This window comes from Cavia porcellus, unplaced genomic scaffold (genome assembly GCF_034190915.1).
Source record: "Cavia porcellus strain 051 isolate PalLab524CR breed Dunkin Hartley unplaced genomic scaffold, mCavPor4.1 scaffold_18, whole genome shotgun sequence".
In the NCBI taxonomy this organism is placed as follows: domain Eukaryota; kingdom Metazoa; phylum Chordata; class Mammalia; order Rodentia; family Caviidae; genus Cavia; species Cavia porcellus.
The window spans coordinates 23,074,347-23,086,607 of NW_026947501.1; the positions used below are offsets into that span (position 1 = coordinate 23,074,347).

Here is a 12,261-nt window from a genome sequence, read left to right on the forward strand (position 1 = left end):
CCAAAAACAGATAAAGTGGACAGGACAGGAACTGGATGTAAAGATAATTTTAAAGGAACAGAATAAGAAGGAACTTAGAAGGGTTGAAAACAAGATCTATCTTTAGTTAGTTACTGTAAAGGATAATTCAGAGATATATTCTGGCCTCTAGTTCATCCCCTTTCCCTGTAATAAAGATGGCAATTCATTCATTTTAATTTATTATTTAAGTACTACCGTAATATTCTTGTAGATTTCTTCTGTTATTATACTGTTCACAGCAATTAAAGCAGAGAAATTAGAACAAAATATACTTATATAAGCCGCCTTGATGTTAGCTATCGGTAAGTGTTCACACACTGTGTTCAAAAACAACTGTGTTTGTCACAGTTTGGAAGAGTTCTGCTTGGAGTGTGGTTTAAGTTTGGACCTCTAGTTGTGGGCTGGTATATACTAAAGGGGTCTATTGAAAAGTCACACATGGCGAGTGCTGATGATGTAGGTCTAAGGAATGGTTTTATAGAAAACCAAGAGTAATCAGAGAAGCCGCTTCCCTTGTGTACTATGAGGCCTGGCATCCTCCAATCAGGCCGGAGCCATTGTATGCTGAGGTCAGTTCCAACAAAAGGCAATGTTCTTATAAGAAAACCCTTTTTCTCCTGATCGTTGATACAAATGCACTTGGCTACGGCTCATGCTTGTCATAAAAATTCATCTTTAATGTAAGCCTCTACCGCTGTGTTCCGTGGCAAGTGCTCTGCTTCCCTTTACATGCAGTCACTCTGCTCTCTCGCCACCTGTGCTGCCGCAGGTATCAGGAGCTTACTCTTCTTCCGTGTGACAATGGGACGCTCGAGAAAATTAATAGATGATTTTTTCTAAGGCTCCAAAAATTACCACATTAGATTCTGAAGCTTGGAATTAGAGTGGGTAGACTTCATGATTTCTGCTAGTGTTTCTTCAAGCATGAAGCCTTGGCTACCTGTCTAAGAGTTACCTCAGGTGATGGCCAACAATATCAATTCCTGACGCCACCCTGACTTGTGAAATTAGAGTGCCTTGAGGGAGGTCTGCACTATGACAGGCTCCCACCCAATGAAGAGCTGCTGTGGTATCTGAGAATTAGCATCCAACTAGCATGGGACCCGGTGCCTTAGCTGGCTGGGAACGCAACTGTTGTGTGTTGACAGAATAAAGTTTGACTACCAGAAGATATTACTTAGCATTGCTTAATGAATATATAACAATGGTGACATGATGAAATTTATTAGAAACAGTGCTCACTATTCATGCCAGCTACTAGTTTGTTGGCCTGAGGGATTAAAATGTGGTCAAATGTGTTTCATGAGTGTCCTATGAATGAGAATCTAGATCCTGAGCTGAGTCCTCTGTGGAAAGAGAGTTCTCAACACAGACACAGGACCTTAGGTCCCTAGAATTGTGTTCAGGTACAACCATAGGGATTGGCTTAATGGTATGTCAGTGACCTACGTTTTCCCCAGCCTGGGTAGTGAAGACTAGAGCAAGGGTTCTTAGCCTTCACACTAAAGGGTAGGTCATTTTTTTTTCAGGACTAAGGTTGTCCTGTGCATTATAAATTATTTAGCATCATTGTTGACCCCTACTCTACTGGATGATGGTAGCATCTCTCTACCATTACCCATTATAGCAACCAAAAATGTCTCCAGATGTTGCTACGTGCCCCTTGGATGTGAGGCGGGGTTAATATCTTCTCCAGTGGAGAACCACTTCAATAGATGATCGCGACACAGATGAAATTATAAGGGATTGAATTATATGGGATTGAAACCTCGATATCACCTTAGATTCACTCCCTAGCTCAAATTTCAGGAGGATTTTGTTAATATATGACTTCAAAATATACTAGTAGCCTAGAAAAATACCAAGATAGGCACTTGCTGAGGAGCTAACCAGACACTGACTTGCTATGGGGCTCTGGTTTTTCTTGGTAAGCTGTGCTTTCATTTAATCCAGCCTGGGCTGGATAAAAATAAGTCTCTGTGAGCAGGCAAATGGGCTCTGCATTGTACTGCATCTCAGAGAGCTGAAAGGATCCTTCTGGGTGGCAGATGTTGATGTAGTGACAATTATATTCTCTGAGCAGCTCTCAGCCCCTGATGAATAAAGGTGTCACATATCCTGACAGAATCAAGGAGAAGAACATGCCTTCTTTAGATAAGGAACATGGATTCAAATAGGTTGCCTGGGCCGGGGATACAGCTCAGTGGGATGCACCTGCCTGGCAAATGCAAGGTCATGACTTTGATTCCTGGGGACCAAAAACAAAAAACAAGCAAACACAAATGAGGTGCTCCTTTTGAGGTCCACACCTGTATCCTTGCAGAGATTCCATCATTCTTCCTTGTTCAAGAAAACACATGTGTCCCTATGTTATCACTGGCTTGTCCTTAGGAATAAATTAAATTCTTCCCATGAGAGACATGCCTGCAGCTGCCCAGGATGACAGCTTCCTGGGCCCTTGAAGAACAGGAGCTGATGTCATTTCTGGTCTCCCACAGCAGCAGTAGGGTGAGGAGCTACCTCGTGGGTGAGTGAAGACACAACATGTTTTCTGTGCACTCATCCACAAGTCCCTAAGTGAGGTGGATGTAGAATCTGTACCTTGTGTTAGTTTGAGAACCAAGCTCACTGGGAATGACAGAGGTCACTGCAGGGCTGTTTGGTGCCCGTATCTCTGAAAATGGGTCTAATCCGTAGTCAGGAGTGGTCATTTTGTATTTATGTTACTCATATGTCACAGTTTATAAAGCAGCTTCACAGAATGGCCAATGGGAAAGCACGGTGGAGATTCTACAGTGAGTAGGGAATGTTCACGATAGGGGTGGTGGAGAAATTTTAGGGCCCATTTCAAAGACTAAATCTATGATGATGATGATGGACAGGTCACACACGAGACAGTTTAAAAGAAAAGAGCCTCACACGAGGTAGTTCTGTGGCTGACTAATTAAATAAGTCAAAATCAAGACATAGAAAACTGTGAAACGCTGAAGTGAAGCTCCAGATGTGGGCTCAGTAATGGAGCCTAAACAGGACCGGGGAGAGCTGGGGGAAGGGTGGTGGAGAGCCGCAGCACGGCACAGGCCATTTGGAGGGTTCCATTGCAGAAGATAACATGGGAATTTTGCAGAATCCCCAAAATAGAGATATGAAAGTTACACAGAGAAAAAATTCCAAAGTAGGAGAGAAGTCTTGTGATGAGAAAGGTACAGCAGGCCCGAGGGATGCATGGAGCAAAAAGTCTGGTGTCCCGCGCCCCCAACTCTGCTATTGCCTTCCTTTAAGATGTCAGTGTGTACACCCTTCAGTGAGTCTCAGACTGGCCGTGGTTTCCTCACTGATTACTTCATGGGAGAAGCAAAAACCATGTATTTCGCATACCTTCACCATGAGAAGGAATTAAACTGAGAAGTCCCTCTGCTCTGGCCCTCCTCACTCACACACTCATTTCCCCAGTTCTTCCCTGGGCACTGGTCACAGTGTAGACATCACGCCACTGCGAGTTCCTGCCTCTGCTAACCATTGAGAGTACAATGACTGTTACTCCACACACTCAAACAGGGAAGTTCGCGGCTCTGAAGACCACGGTCTTCTTTAAATGTGCAAACCCTGAATGCTTCTGAATTCTCATGATCTGAGTCAATCCTACTCCTTTACCTTTTTTTTTATCAAAAGGATTTGTTCTTACCAAATTATGTAACATCAACAATCTAGACTCTCATGGGAAAAACACTATGAAATTTTCTGGGAAAAAAAAGTGATATCAACAGAAGATTGTCTAAGGGCTGAATCATCCTTTGACCATCCTTGATAAGAATGGAGAAAGCCAGGAGGCATGTGATATAGAAAAACATGCATACACTTGGCCCCTGCTGCTAGTCAACAGTTAATCTGGGGCAAGTTGATTAGCTTCTATAAAGAAGATTAATAACATGGACGCTAAAGGGAAGAAAATCCTTGGCATGATGACATAGATCAGGTGCTCTATGGACACCTGTTTTTATTCTTTACAAACAGTTTTATTGCCAGCCTTCCACCAGACTGGTGGCCGTGCTTGGATTGTATTCTCTTGGTGGCCTCCGAGGACAGGGCTCACTGAGTTATGCTTTAATGTTACTCCTCAGGCTTTTATCTTTTCTGTAAGTAATGATCTCATGAAATCTTTCCTATGTGTTAGAAAAAGAAAAATGAAGACTGAACTGTGCCAGGAGCGCACACGTACAACCGCATGTGAGAAAGTTATTCGAGAATTCAGCGCCCCAAAATAAATTTGCTTCCTTGAAGGAGTGTTTTGAATCCTCTTCCTGATAAGAGGCTGCACGTTACTGTTTTCTTCTTGGTCTTGGCTTCCAGGTTATTTGAGTTAAGTTGGAAGTTTGGTCTTAGCAAATGCAACTGTTTGATTAGTATTCTTCTATTCTTTGCTTTTGATAAAATTTTATGTGATCCTAGGAAATGGTTTTGCTTTGTGAATATAAAAGCCCAATAAGTCTTTTCTTTTAAAAAGAGAGTGCATGCAATTTGCCAACACCCAAGTCCTTAGATATCCTGTGCATAAATTTCATGCTTCTTAGTAGCAACCTAGCGTTAGAATTTTCCTAAGAAGAGTTCAAAAGACATCAACATCTGAGGATTATTTCTTTTAGTTCAAAAATTAAAACAATTCTATAAGCATTCATTTTTTTTTCTTCTGGAGTTACATTAAAATTATGGTCTCTTTGGTATATTCGTGCCATTATTCATAAAGTATTTATTGCTCATCTCTGTGTGACAGGCACCTCTCGAGAAGCATTCGCCCAGCTGTGTCCCTCCTGTTGGGGTCAGTCCCTGGCCTCAGTCCCTGGGGTCACCTTTCTAAACTTCATTATGTCGCGTTTTCTCCCTCCGCTGCGAGGTCTCTGCAGCCAGAGCTGTGACTGGTTGGGGTGCCGGAAGCACCATAATCTTTCCTCCTCCCCTTACTCATCATCCATCTCCAAATGTGCACAGCCTCTCTCGGCTCTCCATGAGGCTGGGATTTGGCCTCTGGCAGCTGAATCATTTGTGTGCTTCCTAGCTGGTTTGGAGACTCAGAGTGAAAGCGGAAGCATGATTGTAGAGTTCCTGAGTTTCACATAGAGTACTTTTTAGTATTTTAAAATCACTTTAGAGTATCCACAAAAGAATTTTCTGATAAAGCCCAAACTAACTACATTGAAATAAGTCAGTTAGTGTAATCTGAGGAAGCTGACTCTGGAGTCTGACAGCCTACACTGGGATCTCAGTATCACTAATTTCTAGCTATGTGACCCTGGTTTTCACATCATTTGACTGTAAGATATACAGTGTCACAGTGGTAACTGGTGCAGTTATTGTGAGAATCAAAGGAACTGACGTATATAAAACCCTCAGCATAAAAGCTGGCCTATGTTGAGTGCTTCATAAACACATTATCACCACCACCATGGGCATTACTAAAATGTAGCTCTAATACCAACCCCTTGCAGTCAAGTCATTGATGAAAGCCAGAAGCTAGCTCTGCTAGGGTTTTGTTTGTCTTGGTCACATTGAGTTCTTCTTTCTTTTCTTTAGACACATGGTCATTATGAAATCCGTTGATCTATTTTCCCGCCCAACCGCAATGGTTTAGAGTCGACTGGTCATATTTTTTTCTTACCTTTTTGTTCGGTTTTTCTTATGTTTAAGTGCGTTTTACAGTTGTGCTTGCATATCTATCTTTGTTTTTATTTTCATTTTGTTTTGCTTGTTTTTTTGCAAATAAAGCTGCTAAAATGGCTGAGGTGGGACTTTCCAGAAAGGGCAGGAATTTGGTAATTTTCTGCAGAATGCCTGCTACACAAATTCCTTTGCTGTCTCCCTGCTGTTGTGACTGGATCAGGTTCTCAAATTTACCTTGAATAGGAAAGAGAGACTGGGCTGTGCTCTGCCCAGAAGAGCCTTCTCCATGGCTGGGCCATTTCCTCCAGAGTGGCTTGCCGTCTCCCACTGTCATGGCTGCCTCTGGCCACCGAAGTGAGGGTGAAAGGTGTTAGTTTGGGCCTCACTGGGCGCCATCTTTAACTGTGGGACCTCTTTCACGTAGGTTATAGCAGTGGCAGAGCGGTCTTTCCCCATTTGCTTTAGCAATGCTGCACCTGGCCGACTCTATGGATTTTCAGAGCTCTGTTGTTATATAGAATTGTGAGGGAACAGTAGAAACTTTGAAATGAGACCCCCACCTTTTGTGCCCCAAATTTTGCTATTCCTACTCAAAAGGTTCTTATGAGTGTGTTTTTCTGTGTAACTAGCTCTAGATTTTATTCCATACAACCGATCATTTAGAACCCAGAAATCCACTATCTTAGTGGATAAGGCATCTTATCATGCATAAAACCCAGAGTTAAGTTAGGCTCATAATGGATGCATAACTATTACTCAGCCCATTCTCAGCCAAAGTCCTGTTTTGTCCTGAGATCCATATGCTTTGTCTTCATTTTGGTGCTGATCTTCTCCCTCTGAGCATTCTAAATTCTCTGTTCCAGACAGGGTGACCAGGTGTCTCAATTCTCCTGGATTGAGGGAGTTCAAGGACACGGGATCTCAATAAAAAAGCCAGAAAAGTCACCTACAAATCAGCTAGGTTTACCAAAGCTTGGTACTTACAGAAAACAAGTGCCACTATTTTCCCGAGTGCAATGTGTGTTTCCTGAGTTGAATCTCCCACAAGGCCGCATAATTGTATAAAAATGGATTTAGGGGAGACATCTCTCAGCCAGGAATTATTGTCTTATTAGGACCCATATTCGGAAATCCTTCAGGTTCCTTTTTCAACCTATGTGAAAATGTCATGCTGGCTTCCTCCATCTGTTCTTAAGAATTGCATCTTCTGTTCCCACATGGAGAGCCAAGACTGTTAGTGTATTTCAGAGTTCTTCTTTCAGAATCACATAAACATTTTTGCCTTGATGGGCCTTCCTTTGCTTGTCATGATACTTTCTGTATCTACTTATTTATTTTCTTTTGCAACTCTGTCTCTTCTCCTTCTCACTGTGGGAGACCTCCGTCCCCTCCAGGAAGCCTCACTGAACTGCCCCAGGTGGATCAGCCCCACTTCTGTGAAGCTGCACACTTCACTGATTTTCCCTTTACTCCAACTGAAATACATTTATTGGGCACCTATTGTTTATTGGACATTGTGCCAGGCCCAAGATCAAAAAAGAAAAAGAGATTAAGATTCTGACATGATCATAATCATGACAGCGGAAGAGCTGGCCCAGGTCTGTTCTGTGACTAGACCTGTTACCTCCCTTTGATGTCAATATCTACAAAGAAATACATTTTTAGGTGTTAAATCAAATCCAGACGCTCCTTTAAAACCACGACACGACATGTTTTAATTTCAGATTGTCGTTCTCACTTAGCGCCAGTAGAGGGCGCGCTCAGACAGTGTGCTAATGTAGTTGCATTTCTGCCAGTAAACTTGCTCTGTTTACATTATTTCTCCCCCAGAAAGTCCTGGATTTAACCAGTTCTCTGGTCACTGCAAAATTATCCCTATACCTCATCCTTCTGACACTTGAAATGTCCAGCATTACAATGAAAGAAATTCATAATTCTCTTCACAAATAAAAAGTTAATTTCTAGGTAAGACTTCTTGAGAGAGAAAAAATTCCTGACTTAAATAACCCAGACCTGACTATAGGGAGAACAGATGAGAATGTCATCAAGAACAAAGTCCTTTGAAGCCCGATAAACCTGGCTTTCATTTCCAGCACTGCCTTTTATCACCTCTTTGACTTTGAGTCAGCATTTTAATGTCTGGCCTCAGTATTCTCATCTGCAAAATGGGGGCAGTAGTTCTGCCTATTAATAGAGTTGTTATATAATACTTCTTCCAACAAGTTCAGTGGTGCACAGTCATAAGTAAATTGTGTCATCCTCTATCATTATACAATCTCTGAAATCTCACTTTCAAGCTTCCCACTCTGTGACCGTCACATCACACACACATAGCTCACCCACTCTGACAACTTTCTGACATCATCTCCATGAGCCACTGTGTCAGTTGTTGTACCATTTTTCCACGACGGGCTCATTTCCAATTGCATCCTCCTTAGCATAGATTCCTAGCTCTAGCGTTAAATCCACTGCAGAACAAACTCCTTTATATCTATGGGCCCCCTTTCTTCATCATGACTACCTGGAAAACCCCTAACCTTGTTGAAACCTAAAAATCTACCTCCTAGTGTATCTGGGAAGTTGAATGCTACTGGAGAAAAGCAATTCACTGATTTGCCTAGATTGGCTTTAAATTTATGATCTGTTGTTTTAAGTGGCATCCAACAAAGTCAAACCACTGCACACAGACTGCTTCATGCTGCTGTGACGGGGGACACCAAGACTGGGTAATGTATAAATGCAGAGGCTGACTTCTCACTGTTCTGGAGACTGGAAATTCCAAATTCAAGGTGTTAGCAGTTGGTGTCTGGCGGAACCCTATCCTTACAGATGGCACTGTCGTGAGAGAAGGGATAGAAGGGTGCAAGGAGCTGAATGCTGTGAACTCACCAGGGAAGAACAAAAGCGATCGGGCTCCCTCACCTCTTCGTAAGGCCCTAATCCGTCTATCAGGGCAGGAGACTCCGGAGGGCTCATGAGGTGAAGCCTCCTGACTCAGTCACTTCTCAAAGACCAAGCTTCAAGATGAACTTTGAAAGCAATACTATCACTCAAAAACTAGCACCTAATAAATTTGCTTTCCTTTTCTCCTAAGCCGTTAGGCCCAGTATGTTTGCTTCTTGAGATCCTAACACTTCCCCCTCCTGGTGTCGCTCTCATTTTTATATATCATGGAGAAAAGTATGTGTTACTGAATGAGAGTTACTGCACTGTCTTATCATCACAGGCTTCACCTGTCTGCTCCCTTATCTCTAGTCCCACCTTTAGACAAAACAACAGAGCTCCTGTCTGGATCCCTGTAGTTTAGAAAATCTTCCTGTGGTATGGTTCTAGCTGTTCTCCTCCTCATTGGGTGAGGGCTGTAGGTTAAAAACTGGTACTCAATGCCAGCAGAGTTAAATCAGCATGGTGCTGAGCGTAGATGCTCCACCTGAAGAAAGTTGCCAGCATAAAGAGAGACGTGGAGGAGAAGCTAGGAATTGAGGCGTTGAGGCATTATGGGTTCTCCTGTGTTGCTGTTTGAGCCATTAGGCTCTCCTGGAGAAGCTCTGGTTCTCACATCGAGCATTGCTTCCTGGCTTCGGAGGGGAAGACATGTGCCGCTTAATCTCTAAGATGAACTCTTCACGCTGGCTTCCTGGCATGTTCCCGACTGTGCTTGTCACTGGAGGAGCTCGGGGCCTCTGTGTCACTGAGGATGGCTGTGGTGCTTTTCAGGACAGCCCTGGTCTTTGTTGTGAGTGTGACTTCTCGGCTCCAGGGTAGAACCCTCAACCCACCAGCACAGCTCCTTCACCCCGCTGGCATAGATTTTCTAGCTTCCACTGCTGACCTTTGGGCCTTCCCAGCACACATCCATAAAAGAAACTGGCGTGAGCCCTTCTCGTGGGCTCTGGACCTCCAGTTGGACTTGTGGGAGGCATTGTCATGGCTCTGGGTTTTCATCTGGACTCATGTGGGACATTGCTGTGAGATTCAGGCCCTTGGCTGAATATTCTGTCTTTGGTGCTGTGAACAGATTTCCTGCACTTTCTTGTGTTAACTCTGGGTGACCATCATAAAACAATATTATAAACTCCATGTCCTACTTTAATTGTTCTCCTCCCAACCCCTGACTAAACGGTGAGAATTCTGTCTGGGGGAACAGCCTTAACTAAACTCTGTGCCCTTGCTGCCTTTAGATCATCGGGGACTGTGAAATTCCCTGCTCAAATGGCCAAGTGTTATGAGAGCGCTTTCCTGTCTGTGCAGTAGTGGTTCCTAAGATAATTGATTATAAAGAAGTGCGGACAGAGTTTGAACATGTAGGCTGCAGTGTCCACATTCACCTGTGTGAGGGTCTTCACTGTGAGAAATAGAGCAGAGGATCAGAAGGGGAGAGATATGTATATGGGCCTGAACACAGGAACTTGCACTGGTATGCTTGCCACAGGCTGTCAAATATCAGTGAGAGACCCAGTTGCTTCTTTTGTATCAGTCAGCCAATTAATCCTTGTTACACACCCCTTCATCAGGGAGGTTCCAGTCAGAGTCACTCATGGGCCGTCTCTTGGCAAGTCAAGGGGAATCCTCTGTGCTCGGCATCTTCAGCGGTCCTGAAGCTTTTGATGTAGTTTCCATTTTCTCCTTGAAACAGCTACCCTTCCGGGTTTGCTTGATGCCACACTCCTGACTCTCCCTGAGCTTACTGGCCCTGCTTTCTGAGGCTGCCTTGATGGAGTGTCCTTCTCTGCTAGACCTCTTACCACGGAGGTGCCCACGCAGCTAGTATTTCATTTCTGGGATCTTCTGCAAGATGAAACAGTAAGATTCTTTGTTCAAAAAGCTGTAAAAATTTCTAGATTGTGGCTGCTGAGCAGTGAACCAAGCGCAGAGACTTTGCGCAGGAGGGCGCTCCTGCCCAGGTTGCAGGTCCGCAAAACTAGCCTGGTCTCGGGGCTCAGCTAGCTCCCCGGGCTTCTCTTTGTCTAACTTTAGTACATGGTAAAGCTTTAATCCACCAGCACTTGTATCCTCAGCCTCCCCGCTGCCAAGCAAGGCACTTGTACTTGGAGGCCCCTTGAACTCCTCTCTCCCAGCCCGACCAACTCAGTACTGAAATCTTTCTTCCCATCCATTTGACTTGATCTTGGAGCGCCTCAAGTGGCTCAGGCTAAAAACCAAAAAAATCCACTTCTCATCCCTTCCCACATCTAATCCACTGGGAAAACCTTTGGCTCCTCACCATGCGCCTCTAATTCAGTTATTTCCATTATCCTGAGCCCCAGGATTTCTTGCCTTGTCTCTTGCAGTAGTTTGCTCTCTCGGCTTCCCACCCTCACTCTTGGCCAGACTACAGTTTTTAAAAGCAGCAATCCAATGATATCATTTCTTCCTTAAAATCATCAGCGCCTTTAAAAGTTCAAACTCAGGATCCCTATCTGCTGTCCGGCCTCTGCTCCCTCCTCTCCCAGGCTCTGTACTGTTCCTTGGCTTCTCTCACACAGTGCTCGCCACACCCAGCCTCCGGTTCCGGAAACAGCCAGCACTTGCAGCAGTCTCAAGGTCCGTTTGTAGGCTGTTCTCCCCTAGCTGCCCTTCTCTGGGCTGTACCGTGGATTTCCTCCGCTCCGTTCAGATTTAGTTGGAGAGCTGCCCCTCCCAAGTGGTCTTCCGCAGTGTGCAATGCAGTGTAACCAGCTCCAGCCTCTTGTCTCATGATCTTAATTTTTCTTCACAACACTATTTGAGCCAGAAATGCGCTCTCTCTCTCTCTCTCTCTCTCTCTCTCTCTCTCTCTCTCTCTCTCTCTCTCTCTCTCTCTCGCATATTTGTGCACTGGACCATAAGCTCCTTGAAGCAGGGTCTCAGTTTCTTTCATTTTTAGATCATCCAAAGACTAGGACGCATCTGGCACTTGGAGGTATCAAGGAGATTATCTGTGGAATAACTGGGGTCTGTATAAGGATTTAGAGAGAAATGTTGACTTGGTTTCTGAGAGGGAAGTAGGACTTTCAGTTTCTGAAGCTAATTTGGAGCAGCATGTGGTTGACTGATTACTTAGCTATTCCTGAGGGAGGGCAGGACCTTAGTCACAGGGCTCGCTAGCTCCTTTATTTAAAGTCTTCATGAGGACTGAGATTAAAATGTGCCCAAAGAATTCCCATTCTGTGTCAGGGAGCTGTGTGTTCTTTTTTTTATCTATCTTCTGTCTATCTCTTCTCTCAAACTGGACATTGATTCTCTTTTTAAACATCTAGGAAACAGAAATGCCTAACTCAGACTCATAAAGTCTTTCCACATTGAGAGTTACTGGTTAAAATGAATATTTTTAGTTTTTATTTTCTTCTTTGGAGAAAAATTCAGTTCACATTTGGGAGTGAGTGTGAGAATGGAACCTAGAAAACTAACCAGCATCCTCTCAGGCATCTAGGATCCTGGACTGGATTGTGTTGTGCCAATTAGATTTGCTAGATGCTGTCTGGAAGGTGTCAGTAAAGAGAAGGTGCTGGCTTAGTTACTTTTCTTGTTGCTGAGACAAAATGCCCAACACCCAAAGCTGAAGGGTGAAACGCTGATTTGGCTCAGAGTTTGTAGAGGTTTCAT

At 43.9% G+C, this 12,261-nt stretch overlaps 1 protein-coding gene across 1 annotated transcript in view; it reads left to right on the forward strand.

Annotated features, from left to right (window-relative positions):
* The window catches only part of Arhgap25 (Rho GTPase activating protein 25), an 85,284-nt gene that overhangs the window by 850 nt on the left and 72,173 nt on the right, over window positions 1–12,261 (forward strand). The gene's annotated exons all lie outside the window — the stretch shown is intronic.